The sequence below is a fragment of the Macaca mulatta genome, chromosome 11, assembly GCF_049350105.2.
Source record: "Macaca mulatta isolate MMU2019108-1 chromosome 11, T2T-MMU8v2.0, whole genome shotgun sequence".
In the NCBI taxonomy this organism is placed as follows: domain Eukaryota; kingdom Metazoa; phylum Chordata; class Mammalia; order Primates; family Cercopithecidae; genus Macaca; species Macaca mulatta.
Window position 1 is genome coordinate 8,993,816 of NC_133416.1, and position 22,383 is coordinate 9,016,198.

The following is a 22,383-nucleotide window of genomic DNA, read 5'->3' on the forward strand; positions in this document are numbered from 1 at the left end:
CCTACGTTACACTGAATTTATCTCAAGCCACCCTCTCTGCGCTAATGTAAAACGTCTCCCTTATTAACCAGTAGCCTTTCTCATCTGGTGTTTTTCAACAAGCAAGAGGGCCCTGTAACACTCAGGCATTGTCTGAAACATCAAATGGAAGCCTAAAATCCTCTTCTGTGCAGCTTCACTGCAAAGTATTTTGACGTGAGCCAAATCGTGCTATTCCTACACCTCCATAGGAAACTCAATGCTTCATCAAGGAGAGCAGCATGATTTCTGCTAGGCACAGAAACTGGTGGGGTGGGGATGGGGTTGAGGGAACATTACATAGAAAGCACACCCCGATAATCACCTGCATGAGAGCCACATTGGCCGGCAAGCCCCGGTCGGCTCAGTCTCTGCAGTCACAGGCGTGAGGCCTGGAGGGCAGACACCTGGCACTTCTGACCACACCAAGGTTGTGGCCTCTGCCCCTTCTCTGCTGCCCATCAGTTCCAAATTTCTGGCAACACCGCCTGCTGCCCCCACTGCCTGATCGACTCTTCATGAAAAGCTAATGTTGCCAGGATAGCTTATGAGTACGTTTGCCAGGAAAGTAGCTCCGATTGATGCTGAAACACCGTTCTTGCAGCCCTGGCAGCTCCCCTACCCCCGATGTGTACAAGCTTGCAGCTCTGACCTCGCTCAGTGTCCACATAGGCTCTGTCCCCTGGACAGCCCAATGCAGACTCAATGTTGAGTCAGAAATACACAAAGAGGCTGACGGTTATGAACCGCCTGCCTGTCCCCCAAAACACAGGTTGAAATCCTCACCCTCAATGCGATGCTGTCAGGAGGTCTTTGGGAGGTGATGAGTTCCCGAGGCTGCAGCCCCGTGAATGGAGTTTGTGCCTCAGAAAGGAGCCCAGCAAATCCGTCACCCTCCCACTGTGTCAGGGCCAGAGAGAAGGTGTGTGCAAACCAGGAAGAGACCCACACCAGATCCCACCTGTGCGGCACCCTGATCCCGCCTTCCAGCCTCTAGAACTATGAGAAACAAATTTCTGTTGTTCATAAGCCACTCAGTCAATGGTGTTTCGTTACAGCAGCCTGAGCTGCCTGAGATGACAATGCTCACCGTCCTACAGAGACGGCTACTCCCCTCTCCCAGAAAGAGGGGTTTAATTAAAATCCCTGTCTCTCCTCGCCACCACCACAGATCTCATTCCCCCACCCTGTAAGCCAACAGTTGCTAGGATTAAAGGAAAAGGAGGATCGTTTTAGACCAGCCCCTCCATGTCGGTCTGAAGCCTTTGACTTTGCCCACTTCCACGGTGGCCGTGTCACCAGATTCCCCATGCCAGCTCTGTGTCTGCACCGGGTCCCAGGCTCTGCACAGACTTCTCCAGTTGCCCATCCAGCACACCCATTTCCCTTTCTCCTTTGCAGATTGTCTTTCAATCTGCAATCTTCTGGTTGCCTCTCTGCAACCCAAGGCTTTCCAATCCAGCCATTCAAGGTGAGTTCAGCCGTGCACTGGAGTCCTTGGCTCAGGTAACCCAGACCCAAGCGGTTGGCACCAACGATCTACTGGCTGTGGGGTCTTCACAGCCACCAGCTGCCCCAGCCACACCAGGGCCTGGGAGGGGAGGCAGAGGAAGCTGTGAAGCTGCCAACAGCTGTGCGGGGACAGGAGCCTCTGGGATGAGGATGCCATGGAAGGAAATTCAGAGAAAGAGCCCCAGGGCTGGACGGGTCATGTCCAAAGTCTGCACTGCTGAGTTTTCCAGGTTTCTTAACTCAATCACTGACCCTGCGTGGCGTTTCCTGAGTGGTGACCCCGCAGTGGCATTGGATACGGCAATAAAGCAAGATCCTCCCCCAACCTTCCCCCCACCAACATACACGGGGCCTCTGTCCTGGCGGGAAGTCAGGCCTAGGCGCTCAGCTGGCACAGCCAGCCTGGGAAGGGGGCCGATTCAGACGGCACGCCTGAGCTCAATAGGGACAGACACTGTCTCCTGCTTATCTCCAACACTTTCTCTGCATGTCTAGTTACAAACGGACGACGCAGTCTTGGAAGCACATTTCCCTGACCTCTCTCTGCTCCTCTCCTTGGTGCCATTGACAGGGAGGGGCCCGTATGGCCACGAGGCCGCACACCCACAGCCACCCTGCCACTGAGACAAGGGCCTTTGACGGTTACTTCTGCCAAGGAACCCTGCTCCATCTTGGAGCACACCATGGCGGGAGGGAAGCTCCACCCGGAGAAACAGCGATGCTTCTCCCCAGGGCCAGTGGAGGGCACCCCCCACCCTGCATTCAACAGCTTACTTACCTATTGGAAAACATCTGAATTAATAGGGAACACTAAAACGAAAAGGTCACGCAAGAAGTTTAGAAGGCCGTGTGAAGTCTCAGCAAATCCAAAGGTTTCTGAACCAAGACTGCTGGGGTCGACGAGCTTACAGGCAAAGTTTCCATACGGGCCTTCAACAAGCAACGCTCAGCAGAGAGCGCCACGCTCTGGGCAGAACCTCAGACACCACAAAGTCACATCAGAGCCAACAGCAACTGAAATAGAGCGCTCTCCTAAGATATGTGTGTTATCTGTAGAAAGTTAGTAGACACTAAGATGGGGGAAGAAAAGGATAAGGTTAGAAACAAATTTAAAGTAATTTCTGCATACAAAAAAAATTTCTATATCCACTGGCTTTCTTTCTGGGAGTAGCAACTTTTACATGAGATGCACCATCCCAGTTGGAAGGAGTCTGGGTTTTTTGTGGGCAGAGACAGGGGCTCTCCAGGAAATGTGAACTCTTTCTCGCTCACTGAACTGTGTGCCCTGAGGCCATCCTGACCTGCCTGAGTACCTCCCTGCTCTGCCTCCAGCCAGTTCTTTCCAGCACTCACCCCGCTGCTCCCAGAGCCTACACTTGCCCAGGATCTACTCTTCTGCTGCTGTCAATCTGCTGCCAAACTCTCACTTTAGGGCAAATAAGTTGCAAACTAAAAAGTTGTAAGACCCCTTGGCTTTTTAAAAATCCAAATGTCCATCAGTGACAGACTGGATTAAGAACATGTGGCACATATACACCATGGAATACTATGCAGCCATAAAAAAGGATGAGTTTGTGTCCTTTGTAGGGACATGGATGCAGCTGGAAACCATCATTCTCAGCAAACTATCGCAAGAACAGAAAACCAAACACTGCATGTTCTCACTCATAGATGGGAACTGAACAATGAGATCACTGACTAGTGATCATCACACACCGGGGCCTATCACGGGGAGGGGGGAGGGATTGCATTAGGAGTTATACCTGATGTAAATGATGAGTTGATGGGTGCTGACGAGTTGATGGGTGCAGCACACCAACATGGCACAAGTATACATATGTAACAAACCTGCACATTATGCACATGTACCCTAGAACTTAAGTATAAAAAAAAATTTGTCTTCTCAGAAAACAAAGAACATTAATTCTACTTCCATGGTTTAATATGTTGCCCCCATCTGCATGCTCATGGATATGTGCTTTTATATATATTTTAATCAATACTTATAATACTGTTGGCTACATTCAATTTAATTAAATTTGATGTAAGAAGTTTTAAATTCAGTGAATTCAGGCACTCAAAATTTAAGCCCTCTGACATCTATTAACCAAATGGAAATATGACAGGTGGATATTACAAAAATCAAGAGAAGTGTTTAATATAAATTCCAGACTTTTAGATATTTCCAGAAATGTATATATTAATACACAAACTTGAGCATTTTCACAAATCTTTGAACTCAAATTCCCTTCTTAACTTTTACAGGTAAATCAATATCCATATGTGATTTTAAGCAGCTCAAGCATCAGCTCTTGAAAACCACCAGAAATGCTGGGGGCAAATTCCACCGAGCAGCAAATAACGGAACTGCATCCAACAACCCAGGTACCTCCCCCCCTGAGGCATCTGGAACATGAGGATTAGGAGCAGCCTTTGGTTTCTGAGGTGCCCTAGAGTGGGGACTCCCGACTCCCCAAGTCTAAGAAGGCCTCAGTGATAAGGAAAACTAGTAGGGAAAAAAAAAAAATCATTCCTCCTGGCTCCCTGCCACAGGCTCCTCCCTGCCATGGGCTTACAGATCTCACTTCCTCTCTGCCCCCCAAAGCCTGACTCCTGGTCCCAGCCCTGCTGCTCACTGGGGTGAGGCCGTGGGCTTCACTGCACCTGTAAGGGGAGAAGCTAGTCAGGATACAGGATCCTGGCTATCCTGGCAGTGCTCAAGCTGATACTGTAACTTTGTAGTGAGTTACTTAATGCAAAGGTTTAACTTCTGAATAATTTAGATATGTGTATTCTAACAGGGAAATCCTGAACATAGAACACAGGCCACACCCTCACACAGATGGTATCTGGCTAGCACTCTTTGGCTAGCATTCTTTCTTGTTTGCCTTTTCAATAGACGTTTTTAGAAGCAGTTTTCAGTTCACAGCAAAATCAGGAGGAAAGTACAGAGTCCTCACATTTCTATCTTCTTCCCCAGCACAGGCAGAGCCTCCATCATTCTCCTGCCCCCACCGGAGCAGCACTTCTGTACGACCGACAGACCCGCATCAACGCGGCACCACCACCCAGAGTCCACAGCTCACACGAGGGCTCGGCCTGCTGCTGCTCACTCTGTGGGTTTCACAGACATGGAACGGCATGGATCCCCCATGAAAGCCCCATCCGGAGTTGCTTCCCCACCCTACACATCCCCCTATGCTCCTCCCATTCATCCCTCCCTTTCCCAACCCCTGGCAGCCGCTGACCGTTTTTACTGTCTCCACAGCTTTGCCTTTTCTCGACTGCCCTGCGGCTGGACTCACACAGCAGGCAGCCTTTCCAGATTGGAGACTCACTTAGCAACATGCGTTTAAGATCCGTGTCTTTTCATGGCTTAGTGGTCCAGTTCTTTTTTGTACTGAATAGTATCCCAGTTTCTGACCTAACACAGTTTATCCGTTCACCTACTGAAGTGCATCTTGGTTGCTTTCTAGTTTTGGCAATTATAAATAAAGCTATAAAGTTGCTGTCAACATCTGTGTGCACATTTCCTCGTGGAAGTAAACTTTCAGCTGCTCTGAGTAAATGTCCAGGACTGTGATTTGCTTCTGTGGTCGGAGTGTTTAGTTCCACGGAAAACTGCCACGCTGCCTCCCACAGCAGCTGCCTCCCACAGCAGCTGCCTCCCACAGCAGCTGCCTCCCACAGCAGCTGCCTCCCACAGCAGCTGCCTCCCACAGCAGCTGCCTCCCACAGCAGCTGCCTCCCACAGCAGCTGCCTCCCACAGCAGCTGCCTCCCACAGCAGCTGCCTCCCACAGCAGCTGCCTCCCACAGCAGCTGCCTCCCACAGCAGCTGCCTCCCACAGCAGCTGCCTCCCACAGCAGCTGCCCCACTTCCCCCAGCGATGAGTGAGGGTCCCGATGCCCACACATCCACCAGCACGCGATGGTGTCAGAGTTCCAGTATTGACCAGGCTGCTGGGTGTACAGTGGTGCCTCGCTCTATGACATAAGATGCGGGCCATCTTTCCACTTATAGATTTGCCATCTGTATATCTTCTTTGTTGGGGTATCTGTCCAGGTCTCTTTTCCATTTTTAATCAGGTTGTTAATTTTCTTGTTGAGTTTTGAGAGTTCCTTGCATGGTTTGGATAACAGCCTTTATCAGATGAGTCTTCTACAGATACGTTCTCGTCTGTGGCCTGCCCTCTCATGCTCCTGAGACACTGTTTTATTTTAAAAAACACTTTAGACAGAAGATGGACCTCCCAGCCCACCACAGTTCTCATTTTGGCCGTGGTCACCACCCTCCCAGCCCTGGTTTCCACCTTTCCACGATCTGCTTGTCCTATGGGGGTTTCTCCATACGAAGTCCCTAACATATCTCCAATGATGGCAACATAAAAGCAGGCAGTTTGCAGGTAGGAAGGAGCTGATGGAGGCCGGAGCAGAGTGTGAAGGCCAGCGGCTTCATCCCTCAGGGACAAGCAGGCCTCTCAGATGTCCCTCTGGGTCACCTCCCAAATGAAGTACCTGCCTTGGCCATGGGCAGGAAGCAGGACCTGGCCCAGATCCCAATATATTTGACCTGGCACGACATTTACAGGTGAGCCTCCGTAACCGGAAACTCTACTCTGGGGAGAACACATTTTCATTATCAAGGCTTTAAATTAATAAACCAAAGAGCACTGCCTGGAGTGAGGGTGCAGGGACTCTGCATGACCCACACGCTCATTTCCACCTGGCGCAAAGGACCCTGGAGTGAGGGTGCAGTGCCTACTCTCAGTCACCAGCACACTCGTCGTTTCTACATAAAGAACTCTGTGAGTCTGTCCCAGGACTTTTTAGCCTAGACTTAAAAATTCACAGCCCAGGAAACCCTAACCATTTTAGGAACCTGAGGGGTGGGCCAAGGGGATCTCAGAGTTGGGTGCTGGCCGTGGGGTCAGGAAAGTGTGGCTGGGGCTTTCCGCAAGTACTCCCGGGATGCCGTGCACTGGCCCGAGGCTCGTTCCACCTCCTGTCCTAGGTTCCCATGCCCAGCAGTGACAGGAGCCCTCCTCCTTCCGGAGCAGTCCCTGGTTCCAGGCCCCTGGTGGGGCAGCTTTGACGCAGGGAGGGCTTGGACTGGAGACAGCCTGGAGCTCTAGGTAATCTTGGCAACCACCTGCTTCCCGAAGTGGCTGCAGAAAAACTCCTGCTTCCAAAACCTCGCACGGGCTGTGTGAGGCCTGGAACATGGGAGGCACACTTCGCAGGGTCCCTGCTCAGATGCAAAAGCAAGGCTAAGAGCAGGAAAATTATTCAATTACCCTCTTGCTCATCAAATAAAGTCATAGTCACTTAGACCTCTGTGTGACTAGAAGTATACACATTATAGAAGTGTATATAAATGTAAATACAGACATGCTTCTTTTCCTTTTACATACCTTACATATATATGTATACGTGCATATGTATAAAACATTGATGATAAACCCTAGTTAAGATTTCAGTTCTCAGTCACAAAGATTTCAGAAGCAAATTACTATCCTTAAATTCTAAACTAAGACGTAACATTTTACATTCTTGCGAACAAAATGTTCTCTATTAGCATTTTATTTTAAAAACTAAGATTTCTATTTTAAATAATCACTTTCACTGAGAGATTCTATAACTTGCTACACCTTGATTTCCAACAATAGCTCCTTAGTTTAAGAAAAACTGCTCTACGGGCCTTTTGATACTTTAAAGCGTAATGATATCTATCTCTCTATACCCAAGAATAGAAAGATGCCCGTGCAGATGTTTCTGAAGCAATTCAGATGAGATGGTCTAGACACACAGTTTAAGACCATCACATTTTCAAGAAAAAAAGAGAAAGAATCACATTTTCAAGGGCAGAAGATCAAGATCAAATCCAGGATGTTCTGAAGGGGTCACCTTATATTTAAATTATTTCATGTATTTGTAACTTGGGTGGAACAGGACATCCTTTAGGATAACCAAATAATGCATCACAGCCCTTAAAACTCGCAGCATAATATCTCTTTTGTTTTAAATACACTTAATTTTGTCACTTTTTCATTTTATAATTTCAAGATTTCTAAAGCTCCTAAAGCCTCAAATCGAGAATTTGACTTTGGCAATTCCCAAAGTCACAAGCAGGTTGTATGTCCACAGCTATTTGGAATGTGGTTTCTGATGGAAGCTTCTATGAATGCACATGAAATCCCTCTGGACTGCAAAGACTGACTCAGCGTGTCTCAGAATGAAAATATATACCTTTGTGATGGACAACAGAACAGATCCTAATTACTAAAACAACAGGAAAGTCTACAGCACTTCTCATACAGAACTTCTCATACAGAACGAATGCAAAATGTTTGAGGAAACGTCTTTCCAACTGAAAATATCAGAGCTGATTGGAACAAAGAAGATTCTGAAGATGATCCTGGCTGCTTTATGAGACTTTCAGAATTTTCCACATCTGCAAGTGAAAATGAAGCTCCTGCTTGCCCACTGAGGACAGGGAGGAAACAGGGTAGGATAACAGACCTTCAAACACTTCATAGGGGAAGAAAGGAAGACGGGCCAGCCTCGTACACCCATCAGCACATCCACAGCAGCTGTGCAGATGACTCAGCTAACTCTGTGATGGCTGGGCATGTCAATGAGACAGCCAGGCACCGACGACCTGCCAAGAGACAAGATGGCCAAGTTTGGGCAGGATCCCTGGAGGGTGGTCACTCCACGGCCTCTCAGGTCTGTGCCCAGGAATCTGCATTTCCAAGTAGCCCAGATGAGCTTCTGCCCAGAGGCCCTCACCAGTGATAGCTCACACAGGCAGTGGAACCCCGCACGCCTCCTTGTGCAACTGGCGTGGATTTTCCTTAATTGCCGACACCGCGCTCCTGTAACGCCTACTCTTCACCATTGGTCCCGAGTTTACTGAACTTACAAACAGAACAAGAGAAGGGAACTACAAGGGAAAGCATCCACCTGAAACAGGACTAACCAGGACTCGCGTCAGCGGACACAGCAAACGTAGCACATATCTGTGCACGGCTCACCACTCGCAAAGCCCACAGTAGCAGTTTCCACACAGAACATCCGGGTATCTGTGGGCAGGGAGAAGATGCTGCACAGCTGTTTCTATGCTAAATACTTAAAGGTGTGAATTTTATTACATCATAGAAAAATGTATGTTTAGAATACAAATGTGTGCATTTATGTTAAATACATGGAAACACGTAATCCAGGTGTTTCGGTTCATACCACTGTGGAGACTTTTCGGTTTGTTTTCATACAACTGCCCAACTGGGGCCCAGAACCAACACCCACCAGCTGTGTCACTGCATCTGTTTTACTGTCACACACCAGCCGTACCCCACCAAAAAAAAAAAAAATAGCCATGGCACTTACTAAAAAATTAATTTTACATTATTAGAGACGACTTGTGGTCCTCTTTGAAGAGATTGCAGTACATGAAGGATTTCAAATACAAGTATGTTCTGGGCGTCCTGATCTCAGCATCCGTCCACACTGGTGGCTTTAACGGTGCTTCGTGGAAACTTCCGGAAGACGTGTGTCATGTCTAAGAACAAACTGGCATTCACGCCTCAGCACCGTTTGCCTCTTCTTTCCTCCATCCCGCAGGCACCATCTTCTCCCAGGGAGCTGCTGCTGTGCTCCGAGGCTCTGTCCCACCAGTCCATGCCAAATCCCTGCTGCCATTGTGGAGAACCAGCCTCCGTCTGTCCAGGTGTGTTGTGCAGAAAGCAACTCATCCGAATCTGTTTTAAAAACACACATTTGCGACGCCTATAGGCCCTCAGAAGGTGGAGGCAGACAGGATAAGGGCAGCTGTTGTAGGGGCTGAAGATCAAGCCCGTCTGTCTGGCGACTGATGGGTGCTGTCTGCAGTGAGCCACCGCACATTTAGCGAGGCTGTCTGGCTCCTCACCTCCACCAAGCCTCCACCGGTCGCGTCTGGCCTGGATTCTCCGATGCCTGCACGGCCTTCACCTGGTTCATAACTCAGCTCACAAAGGCCCCCGTACCACGGTAAGGATGGCGGTGGTCGCACCTGCGGCCATTTATCCTCTCTGCATCTAGCTCCTCTCCCTGAGGCAACAGCACCTCTGAAGTCACAGCCTGGCCTCCCAACTCTCCCCCATCCCGGGCTTCTTGGTGTGTTGCTCTGCTTCACACACCTCAGCAAATACTACTGATTAGCCAGAATCACCCAGAAATCTCTTGATTCTGGCTGCTTTTGTAATTTGTAATATTTGTACTTCGGGTGTGATTTGAGGAACAACAAATTTTAAAATCAGAGAAGATGTGGTTTTTATTTTCTCCTTTCTACGTGCAACCTTGAAAATTCTAGTAGCAACAAGGGTTTGTTGAAAATAACTTCCACCAAATAGAACCTATTACAAAGGTACTACAAGGTGCCAAATAACCACATAGATGTAAATAGAGATGCAGACACAGATATAAAATCCAATGGTTAAACCAGATTGAGAAATGCTTGCCAGTTTGCAGGACTTCCAAAACTTGACATAAATGTTCGCTAAGGGATACAAGATGTTTTGAGATGAGTGAGATGCTTGACCTAGAACCACAGGCTCTCTCCTCTTTACAGCAAAAAATCCATAAGGAAGTCAAATCTGAAAGAACCAGGTACAGTTAAATGGCATAATCAGCCATCTTTCCCCATCCCTGGGCCAGCTGCGGTAAGTGCAGCCAGTCGTTCACCAACATCCATCTTCCAGGCCATGGCTACACTTTACTCCCAGCTCCCTGTCATTATGTAGATTAGGCAAATCATGGACACTCTCACCCTAAGCCTCCCCCCTCCCCCCCACCAGCGTGGCAATCACCCAGTCCCAACCACAGCAAGAACAGCCGCGTCCTTGGGAACTCAAAGCAGGGGTCTGGAAGGAACCTGGATCCCTGAATACCTCATGGAGTAGTCACCAGCCTGGAACTTCCTCCCTGAAGGGTTTGCAAGAGAAAAATCCTCCTTGGTTCCTCAAGCTACAATCCTGCAGAGTCTCCGGTCACAACATCCTTACCTACCCTCATCAGGAGCCGTTCATGCTCATCAAGACATGAGAACAAAACTGCAGTGGCACCGTCACACACCCCCAGAACGCAGACCACCTGCTGCTCACATTCATCGTATTAACACCAAAAAGCCACTGTGGTGGATATCCTGGATGTGGATGCTTGGCGGCTTTTTGTTGGAGATGCGCTTTGTGCATTTATCGCATGATCATCTTGGCGTCACGAGGGCCTGCGCAGATGGCAGCTGTGCACGTCACAGGGAGTCTCACACGCTGGACTCTCGGCCAGCTCCCAACATCAGCGCCCGCAGGGTCCTCTCCTCCGGGAGCACGTGCTTGGATGCCATAGTGTCCTGTGGATCCACGTAACTGCGCTGTGTGCCCCAGGAGCTTAGATAGTACCACTACTTCAACACGTCCACAGGTGAGGCCGGGGGCAGAAGCCAACCTCAAGCAGTCACGGTCCTCCGTGGGGCTGGCGTCCAGGCAGGAAGGCGGCTCAACGGCTCTCCTCTCACTGTGGAACTTCCTAGGTCCCCACATGAACAGAACCTAAGTAACACGCAACAACAGGAACGAGAACACGACCAGCAGCTTCTGAGATGAGCAAGTTGGGCTGATCATGAGACACCTGAAGGGGACGGTGCCAGAGCCCCTCCCAGTGACCTGTGAGGACAGCGCTGCCGGCATCTCCCTAAAACCAGCCCAAGTCGAGGTAGACTCGAGGCTTCCCAGGAGTGGGCAGATCCATTCAATCCCACAGTCTGAACCTTCTAGGCCATTCTCACGGCCCTCATCTCACAGATGGGAACCAAGACACTGCACCATAGACCCGGCCCCAAGCCCCTGTTCCTTCCTCTACACCACACACCAGTACAGTGAGCACTTAGGGACTGCATTCATGTAAAATACTGCTTAACTGAAACTTCTGATTTAGAAAATGTTTAATTCCTACTCACAGAACTGAAAGTGTTCTGTCCTAGGAGGCGGCAGCTGTAATTAAGCATGGGACAGGAAGAAGCGATTAGAGTGGTGCCAAGTATTAAATATTCATCTAAATCTATTCACCACATCGCCACGCTGTCACCTGCTTCATTTTCCGTCCTTAAAAGACACAATAGTTAGGTCTCAAAATAGACAACCTGTTTTACTGATGCTTAGCTACAAATGAGTGAGCTATGTATCCAAAAGAGAGATATGGGAAAACAGAAAATGTCCACAAGCAATCGGGTGGGAGGGCGCTGCAGCAGCACCTGGCTCTATTGCGTTGTGAGCCAGCCACGTGGGCTGGACAGCTCATTTAGCCACTGAAATTACATCATCTAAGACTTTTGTTGCAGTTACTTGGATAAATTCTCCCTCCTGCTATGGAGAGTAAGGGTTTAGCTTGCTTGCTTTTATTTTTTGAGTCGGAGTCTCGCTCTGTCACCCAAGCCGGAGTGCAGTATTACAATCATGACTCATCGTGGCCTTGACCTTCTGGCTCAAGCAATCCTCCCGCCTCAGCCTTCCATGTAGCTGGGACCCACAAGCGAGTTTCATTTCTTTGCTAACAAATTCCTAGCTCACCACTGCGTGGCGAGACCATCAGGGCCATCTGCCTGGACGTCCAACCTTGCCGACCGTCTGTGTGGTCTCCAAGGATGCACCCCGGTTGCCCGGGCTCTGCACAAGATACTGAGCCTCCATGTCTGCCCATCTAAGGGATTGGCAGCCCGGAGCATCCCGACGTGCCACCGTGAGCCTGGCTTTATTCCACAGGGTGACTTTGCTTCCCGTGATGAGATGCAGCACGTCAGCACAGATGAAAGGGTATGAGCAATAACACATTCCCCAGATACTAAGCAGAGGACCAAGGCTTTAGTTCCTTACTTATTTGCTCTGGGATTGATTCAAAAACAGCTTTCTGGGATCCTGGGGACAAACATCTCTAACTAGTGAGAATTCTGGCTTTAGTAACTGAAGAGTCACCTAATGCCCCTTTTGTAACTGCTGTTCTCATCAGAATTTGAGGCCAAAGGGAAAAATAAAAGGGGGACCAAGGTCCAGATACTCCAGTTGGTACAAGGCCAACCAACCTGCTTGAGGGGGTGAAAGGAGTAGTGTTTTTAAACTGCCAAGTTTTAAAAACATGGCTTTGGACTAGACACAGTGGCTCAAACCGTAAGCCCAGCACTTTGGGAAGCCGAGATGGGAGGATTGCTTGAGATCAGGAGTTCAAGTCTAGCCTGGGCAACACAGCAAGACCCTATCACTTTAAAAAGAAAAAAAAAGTCTTTTATTAAAATAGTAATAAAAAGGTTAATACAATAAATCACTATGTCAACATGGCACCCCCTGCTGTCAGACGAGGTGGATTCTCTGTGGCTACAATGAGGCCCGGAGAGAAATGTAACCGGCATTACAGGGAGGAAGGTCAGCCCCAAAGCCCCACGACGCTAACTCCCGTACAGTTTGTTAACCAGCCTGAAGTCTCCTCTGCCATCAGACAGAAGGGACCTGGGTGGACTTCCGACGCCGGCCGACCAGACAGCCCCACCCTGGGACCCTGCCGGCAGCCCCAACTGGAGAGAATGGCCTCATGAGTGTTCTTTCCCGCCAGAAACCGCAGACTCTAAGCAAGTCCTGGCTGTGATTGAGGCTGCGCATAAACGTCTGTGCCCAACAACTCACCTTTGTACATGACACGCTGAGTCCGCCTCATTTCGAATGTTACACTAGCCCCAAGGCGAACATGGATGTTAGAGGTTAACTCACTGCGCATGTGCTAGACTTTCCCTGTAAGTGTTCAGACATTCCACGAACCGGATGAAGAAACCCCAGTTTTCCTGTAAACGTTCAGACATTCCATGAGCCCGATGAACACACATAGCAAACAAAAACCGGAACGATTAACGCCGCAGCCTCCTCCCCTGAGAGGCGTCTGCTTACAGCTCCCCCGAGACCACATTTCCCAAAGCACAGACTTACTCTGAAAATAAAAAACCTCCTTTTTTCCTTCCTCTGTACATCTCGTGGTCATGTTAACAACTATTGCTACAAATGCAAAGAAATGGGGTATCACGCGTGCTGGTCACCCAATTCCTACCACCAAAGCTTCAGGGCCCCCCAGTCTGATGGAAGCTTCTATCGCTCTAAAGCCAACTCTGGAGATGAAGGCCGAGCTGGGGAAAGCCTGTGTCACCTGCAAATCCACGCCCCGGGGCCCTCTGCAGCTGTGTGTAAGGAATTCTTAGCCTGTCCTGGGGTTTGGGGAAATCAGGATGCAAGCAGATACCATACGCTCTGCCACGGGCCCATGAAGTCTGTGGAACCTCAGAGGAACACAGAAAAATGGCTGCACAAGTCCCACAGGCCGAGCCTCTATGGGCGCCCATGTCAAAAACACAGATGCGCCAGGAGAGGCAGCTGATGCAGGCAACGCTTGCAACCCCAGCATGCAGCAGCCTCTGAGTGTGGGGTCTCTGGCCAGGCTCCACCACAACTGCCATATTCTGTGGCAAAATTTTAAAAATAGGTTTTAACTAGTTAGGACTCTAACTTGTTTTACAGATAAACAGAACACAGGGTTCCAACAGGCTTTAAAATACTTTGCCTAGAACCAAGTCTAGAATGTACATGGCTGCTTCTCTGAGTGTGACGAGTCCCCTGTAGTGCCATAAATCCTCGATCTAGGTGACTAAGTGCTCTTCCTAAACCAGAAGGCACCCTGAGGCTCTGAGGGCACCCTCTGTCCCCAGACCAGTCCATCAGCCCTGGCAGAAGCTTCTAGAGTAAGAGACTGTGGATTTGTACTGGACAGATGTAAACCAGGCAAAGTCACAGGGGCTCATCCTGGAAGCCCATCGGTTTATCCACTCATGCCCTAGAGGGCCCTGCCCCCAGCTCCACACCCTGAGTCACGCTGAACTACAAGAACTGGCTTCTAGGCCCTTAAGCCACTCCCACTCTCCCCTGGACAGACCCTTCTCAAACCATGAGGCCCAGAGTAGCCTTAACAGGTGGTCCCAGCAGACCTGGCCGCTGCATTTTCTTACTGGCAAATGAGTCAACAGTTACCCAAGTAGAGCAACCAAACAGGATGTTTTTCCACTTAAAAGGTCTCTTTTCTGTTCATTTAGAATTGATTGTGTGTGTGTGTGGTGACAGAAGTTCTTGTTCTGTCACTCAGGCACAGTGCACCGTAAGTATAGTGGTGCTATCACTATTCACTGCAGCCTCAACCTTCCAGGCTTGGGTGATCCTCCAGCCTCAGCCTCCTGAGTAGCTGGGACCACAGGTGCACACCACCACTTTTTAATTTTTTGTAGAGTCAGGGTCTTGCTATGTTGCCCAGGCTGGTCTCAAACTCCTGGGCTCAAAAGTGAATCTGCCCACCTCAGCCTCCCAAGGTGCTGGGATTACAGGTGTAAGCCAGTATGCCCAGCCTAGGATTGATATTTCTTAAACTATTACTGAGTTTAACACATGAATTCCACTGACATAGATATCAGCACACTCTCACAGCTCAAGGCTTTTTCTGAATCTCGATTCTGTCCATTCAAGGTCAATATCTAAAGAAAGGGCCAGAACTGACCCTCCCTCAATGAAGCCTAAGGACAAATGCAGCCGTATCTCAGGGCATGAGACAAAGTAAGGAGGGTGGAAAATACACATTGAAATTCCGGTGTTAGAATCAATCACCAACACTTTAAGAGACAATCTGCTTTCCAAAACGTGTAGCTACTGGATTAACCTCAAAGTCACCAGATTCCACAGGCAGGCGCTCAGAGAGGCACAGCTTTCTAAGGCCGCCCACGCCGCCAGCCTACCAGCCTCGGGGCAAATAAACAAAGGCTTGTTTCTCTCAAGGACGAAGGTGCTCAAGTCCTTCCAAATAGTTTCTTCTTCTAAATCAGTTAGAACGCCTCCTACAACACTGTTTAGAGTGCCAGTGTGTTCAGAAGTGTGAAGTGAAAATACATCTCAGGACCCCGAAATCAGTAAGCTAAAGGGAAGTCAAGGTAGGAAACGGCTTAGGGCAAATCTGCCTCCCATGCTCCTAACAGAGACTGGGGGTGGGGGGGAAGCCACGTACCTCCCTCACAACCGTTGGTCCACAAGGAAATTCCTCAGGGACAGAGGACAGAACTCAAAGTCACCATCTGCACACGGAGATAAATGCGGATCTTACTGCTTTCTCTGGAAAGGCTCACCAGAAACGCATCTGTCTCTGATCTACCTGTGACCTGGAAACCCCTCCCCGCTTCGAGTCATCCCTCCTTCCTGGACCAAACCAACGTACATCTCACATATATTGTCTCACATCTCCCTAAAATGTGTAAGACCAAGTTGTGCCCCAAACACCTTGGGGTCCTGAGACTGTCACGGTGCGTCCTCAACCCTTCCTGAGGTGTGTCCCAGGTGTGTCCTCAACCCATCCTGAGACTGTCACAGTGTGTCCTCAACCCCTCCTGACGCTGTGTCTTTAACCTTGGGAAAATGAACTTTCTGAATGGGCCAAGAACTATCTCAGACGCTTCTGGTTTACAGGAAGCATTCTCTCCTGTGGGTATAATGCAATCATGTGGAATCACAAAATGCCACTTTAGTAAAGGCCAAAGGAATTAGGGTTTGATGTGCTCCAAAAAAAAAAAAAAAAAAAAAAAAAGGAACGTTCTATTTATCAATGGACCATGAAAACCCACACCCCCTTCTGCAGTGATGTCAACTGGGACGAGGGGCCCCCTCCTGGGGATGCAGCAAAGGCTACCCTCTGACCGCACTCCCCAGAGTCCAGGCTTCCTGCTGCTCAAGGAACAGCAACCCCAGCTTCACGGGGCTCAGGCCGCCAAACCCAACTCCCATCCATGCTGGAGAAGCACTCCAGGGACTAGCGAAATGGCAGGTGCAACTCTCAAACTCTCACCTCATCCCCTTAAAGGGGAAAAGGCACCTTCCCGCTCTCCTTCCTGTTGGTGGGAACAGGAACAGGGGCAGGAGCTGGAGGGTCAGGAGTCGGGCAGCAGCCTGGGTCCCTGCTAGTCACAGATGGCAAATGCCAACTAGCCCCAACCCTCGCTTTGCAGAGAAGAAATCCTTCTCTTTTGTCAGGTCCCTGTTAGAAGTTTGCACCCACTGCTTTAAAAAAAAAAAAAAAAACTCAGATACAACATGGGTGTTTTGTTAACAATATTTCAATTATCTGGGGGCCTTGGGTCAAGTGACACCAAAACAGGAAACTGAACCTATTATTCAGGAAACCATCTTCCAGCCCCATCTACCCTCCCAGACTGTCACCTTATGGTGTTTGTGTGGTAGAGGATTATCTTTAACAATAACTGCTCTTAAGAGATAGGTGTACAGGACAAGAAGTCAGCTCAGGTTGAGGGAAAGCAGGAACAGACCCCTCTCTCTGCAGGATGGTGGAGAAGGGACCTTCAGCACCTGGGTTTGCAGGATGCTGGATCTCCGAGAGCATCGCTCACAGCTCAAATACGGCCAGACCCTCCTCTGTCACAGCCTGTTCAGGAGAAGGCAGGGCAGCACCTGCCCTAGAGACCCACAGCCCTGTGTGGGGTTCAGCTGGAGCTGAACTTTCCTCCCTTGGTAAGAGCCAGGGCCAGGGCCAGGGCCAGGGCCAGGGCCAGGGGTGAGAGGAGAGGAGAGGAGAGAAGCAGCAGGTGTGAGGGGCACTGTGGCAACTCCACGCCACGCTAACTCTCGTCTGATGTGCTCCAGCCAAAGCCACACTACTCGGAGGCCATTTCTCTTCACACATCCAGAAATCATCAACGTCTAGTCTCCCCACAGAACAGATCCTTCCCCAAGAGGCAGAGACTTGGCTGTAACACGTGGTAATGAGGGGCGCGCCTTTGTGCCCATTCCATAGTGTTTCCTGTTACCTATTTTACCTTAAGCTAAAAATGGTCCCCGTTTACACTCTGTAGTGACACAGACAGCAAAACACACGAGATTCAGTGTGATCCCACACCCGTCACTGCTGACCTCAAGTTCTTTGTTCATTTTGCTTCTAGAGTTTGTACTCTATCCCCGAGTTCCAGGCCTGTGGATTCAACCAAACATAGACCAAGAATACTTTTTTAAGGTGTCTGTACTAAGCATTCAGACTATTGTTCATTAAGCAATATCATTTAACTACTACTTGCATGGCATGTCCATGGCATAGGTGTTACGAGCAACCCTGACATGACTGAAAGTCTGCAGGAGGATGTGCGTATGTCATATGTAAACACGATGCCATTTTATACCAGGGACCTGAGCGCCCACACACCTTGGTGTCCATAGGCAGTCCTGCAGCCCACCCCCGTGGGCACTGTGGAATGGCTATAATAGAAAATAGAGGTTTTAAACAGTTATGTACTAAATCTAATCTTTCGTTAAGAAATTACTGTGTATCATGTGTATTATTTGCAAGTCCTTCCTGGCCCAGAGACTTGACATGTTATCATCTTTTCGTCCACTGATCTAACGTGTCATTCCAGTAAGTTTATTGAACACGAATCAATTTTACAATTAAATTCTTATGGGAATCACACTCATACTGTAAGCTCCTTTGGTTTTTAAAGTGAAATAACCAAGTTTTGAAAACCAGCTATATCATAGAATAACAGGATAAAGCAGCCCCATGACATGCAGAAACATGGGGTTTCAAACTAACCAGAATAAAACACGTTACAACTCCCTAAATTGAAAACGTTTTCTGTTCTTGTGATAGTTTGCTAAGAATGATGGTTTCCAGCTGCACCCATGTCCCTACAAAGGACACAAACTCATCCTTTTTTATGGCTGCATAGTATTCGGGAAGGGGAACATCACACACCGGGGCCTATCATGGGGAGGGGGGAGGGGGGAGGGATTGCATTGGGAGTTATACCTGATGTAAATGACGAGTTGATGGGTGCTGACGAGTTGATGGGTACAGCACAGCAACATGGCACAAGTATACATATGTAACAAACCTGCACGTTATGCACATGTACCCTAGAACTTAAAGTATAATAATAAAAAATAAAAATAAAAAAAAAAGAAAACGTTTTACACCACAACAGATATTCCAGAAAAAAAGCAAGATGTTCAAAAAAAGGCTTATGTAGAAAACCACTTTCCCCCTTCATTTTTCACATGGTTTCCAGAAGCTTGTGTTTGGCAATAACCATGAACCAGAAGTAGAGTCTGCTGCAACTACTGCAACACAGAATATTAAAGCAAAAAAAAAAAAAAAAAGGACACAACATACATCCTATTGATGAGAACAGGTAGAGCGTTATAAGAATGAGTGTGTTCTAAAGTCAACAATGTTCCAATTCTAGGTCTCTCACAGACACTAGACGGGAACCGCCAAAGCTTATGTACTTGGCAACGTTCCAGGAGACCAAGTTAAGAGCTGTCACAATACAGCACCATCCTCATGCGATTATCTCAGGAGGGTTTGAGGGCAAGTGCCCCCATCACAGCGGGAAAGCTGCCCAGCCCAGCACTTCCTGAGATCACAGACCTTCACCTTCCCACGTCTTCAATAGTTCCTTTACACTGGGAACCAGTGAGCAAAACCTAAAACACTTCCTCAAATCTCAAGAGAGTCTTGAGAGCTCTTCTCCTCGCCCCTTCTCTTATTGACAAAGCCTCTTTTGCAAGCAATCTGTATGCTTACCAGAGCTGCGGCAGGAGGAGAGCTAGTGTTTGATAGACCGAGTTTCAAGCGTGGGGAGACTAGGAAGCTCTGGAGATGGATGGCGGTGATCGTGGCACAACAGGGTGAACACACTTAATGCCACCAAACCATACACTTAAAAATGGTTCGAGTGCTATGTAATTTTACCACAATCAAAAGACTGAGGAAAATCATCTATAATTACTGTCTCCAATATCTTGCATCCTGTAAGATGCATTTGCTTTTGGAAATCCTTAGAGCAATCATGAAAGACTAATACCCTGTCATCTCTGAAACACAGGGAAAGTCAAGGGTTTTGATCATAGGAAAGTAGCTGGAAAGCAAAACGTCCATTAGACACGGCAGCTGTGGTAGGACAAACATGGTAGGAAGGTGGTGGTCATGTTACACGCAGATGGGTAGGGTGTGGAGAGCCACAGCACCCCGATGCTCGGGAGGCAACTGGCAGGTGCTGAGAATGTACCAAACACGTTCGATCACGCAACTTTCACGGACCCCGAGTCCAGCCACGGCCACTGTCATCCACTGTGCCCAGGGTATCCTCTGCCACAGAGATATGCACCCTGCGGAGGATAGTGCACAGATTAAATGTCAAAGCACAGACACACTCAGGTACAGTTTCTCAGATAGAAGCAAAAACACATTTCCCAGACCGCAGCAGCATGACTCTCCACCGAAATGTATCCCCGTCCCATTTATTCTCGAACCCGTCTCTCCCGGACCCCACAGCATGACTCTCCACCTGACTGTACCCCCGTTCCATGCATCCCCGCACCTGTGTCTCGGCCCTCACTCACTCCCCTCGTTGGATCAGGCACCAACAGTCCACTGTGTGCCTGGTGCACTGAGCCTTGTCAGGTGCCTCTGGGCCGTGTGCCAGGACACGCACCTGGGAATTCCCAGTGCACACGTTGGTCTCCTGCAGAACGCTTGGCTCTTCTATCTGTGGGAGCCAGCACCCACCCCTACAACTGACTGCACTCAGAAAAGTCACCGAAGGCCCCTCACCAACCCAGCAGCACCCCAAAGCCACATCCCACTCGCCTGCTGGCTCCTGAGCCTCCCACCCTGAGACGGCTCACTCCTTCCTGAGCTCCTTCCATTTCCTGTCTCGAATCCACTGGTTCCTCTCCTCATGGGCCCCTTTCCTGTCATCTGGCAGGGTTCCACCAGGACTCTCTGGCTCTCACGCCACCCCAGCTCCACAGACCAACCCACTGGGTGGAGCATGTGTGTCCAGCCTGACCTTGCTGATAAGCTTCAGCTGGCTCTGGACTCAAACCACGCTGCTGCAGCTTTCCATCAGTGTGGCATCTGCAAGTTACCTCCTGGGCAATGCCAGGTGATACTAACATCAACCAGGAGGCACTGCTGAGAAGCAGAACACATGGTGCGGTGCCCCAAACATCACATCCTTCAATAGATGCTCCGTGTCTTCTCCTCTCCTGGCAGAGCTTCGCTGTAGGAAGGAGGCCATTCCTCCAGTGCTGCTACTTCCAACACCGAGGAAAGCAAGCTTCAGAAATGAACGGTGTCAAAGAGACAGGATCCACCAGCAGGGCTGCCAGCGGCCGGATGACCGCAGCCCCAGCGTTCCCCAGCCACCACAGCTGACAGCCCAGGCTCCAAAAATGCACGGCTTTAATCTTAGGAGTAAAAACCCTCCCAAGTCAATTATTTTCAACAATGGGAATGGGGAGTGGGGTGTTCTAACTCTACCTCTCTTGACAGCACAGATCATCAGATCCCAGTTCTTATAAGATTGGGGGGGGGGGTTTCTAACCCTGCCCCCCTTGATAGAAAAGAATTGGGAGCTGATGATCTGCGCTAAGTCAACACTTTACTTCTGCCACATGCAGTCATCCTTAGCACCAGGAAAATTCAGAAGCATTGAGTGATGACACCGATACCAACACATGCGGTTCTGACGGCTCCGGTAACTGACTGCACAGAGACAACCCGACAGAGGTGAGATCTACAGACATCACCAGTCTTCCCAAGGATCGTGGTTCCTGAATCTCCCGCATTTGGAATAACCGTCTCCTTTGCCAGGGCTGAGCCGTGCTTCTCTCTCGCCTGTCCTCTGCTTTCACCAGCTTCATGCGCATTTCCAGGCAAGTGTTTGTGCAGGTGCTATCACTTATTTCCACAGCAAGAACGTACAGACACCACACAGAAATGGGCAACCCTGTTAGGAGCTGTGCAGGGAGATCTAACTCATCAGAGGTGCCAAATTCCTGTTGCCATGGAAATTCAACTAACGTTGCTATGACCGCATCTCTTACTGCACCACTAAAGACCATCCGGGTAAGAGGAATGTGCCTCTGCATAGCATTCAGCTCACGTTTACATGTCCGTTTTCCCTGAATATGGTTGTTATGTGAGATAGAAATCAGTAAGATGGGCTCTAATATATAGTATAGGATCGTTGTGTCTCCTAGGCTCAAACACATCCTTTAATGAAGTTTAACTCTCTGGGGATGTGAGTTACATAGTAACATGTTTTGGATACTGTCTCTTTCACATTCTAAATAACACCAAAATAGTTCTTGAGTTCCTTTCTAAATTGAAAAGCAATTTACAAACCATAAAAGCCCCAATATTAAAGGATACAATTCAGTCTTTTTCGCGTATTCTCAAAGCTGCACAACAATCAACCACTAGTATGTAGTTCCGGGACTTTTTCACCACCGGCCAAAGAAACCTTGGACCCATTAAGAGTCAGCACCTTCTCCTTCCTTCTGCCAGCCCCTGGCAATCGCCAGCCGACTTCCGTTTCTCTGGATTTGCCCATTCTAGACACCTGTTGTGAAGAGAATTGTACACAGTGCGTGACCTTTGGCGCCGGTATCTTTCACATCCAAGGCTCATTCGAGTTGGAGCACATGTTCTTTTGCTCCTTTTTACAGCTGAGTGATATTCCATTGTGTACGTGTTTTATCCATTCATCTGTTGACAGACACCTGGGCTGTTTCTACTATTACAAATAGTGCCACTATGAAGATTCTTCCGTAAGATTTTTTTTTGTAAAAATGTTTTCAATTTTCTTGGGTATATGCCTAGGAGTGAAATTGCTGGGTCGTACGGTGATTTTATGCTTAACTTTTCTGAGGAACTGCCAGACTTTTCCAAAGCAACTGTACCA

The 22,383-nt window shown here is 48.8% G+C and overlaps 1 long non-coding RNA gene across 1 annotated transcript in view; it reads right to left on the bottom strand.

Moving 5' to 3' along the window:
- The window catches only part of LOC144332771 (uncharacterized), a 50,723-nt gene extending 30,268 nt beyond the window's left edge, over nt 1-20,455 (bottom strand). Inside the window, exons 1-2 of the long non-coding RNA XR_013400853.1 lie at nt 20,283-20,455; nt 19,734-19,801 (exon numbers count right to left, since the gene is read on the bottom strand). This is a non-coding gene — a long non-coding RNA (uncharacterized LOC144332771). The remainder of the gene's footprint in view (nt 1-19,733; nt 19,802-20,282) is intronic.
- Between the last annotated feature and the right edge of the window lie 1,928 nt (nt 20,456-22,383).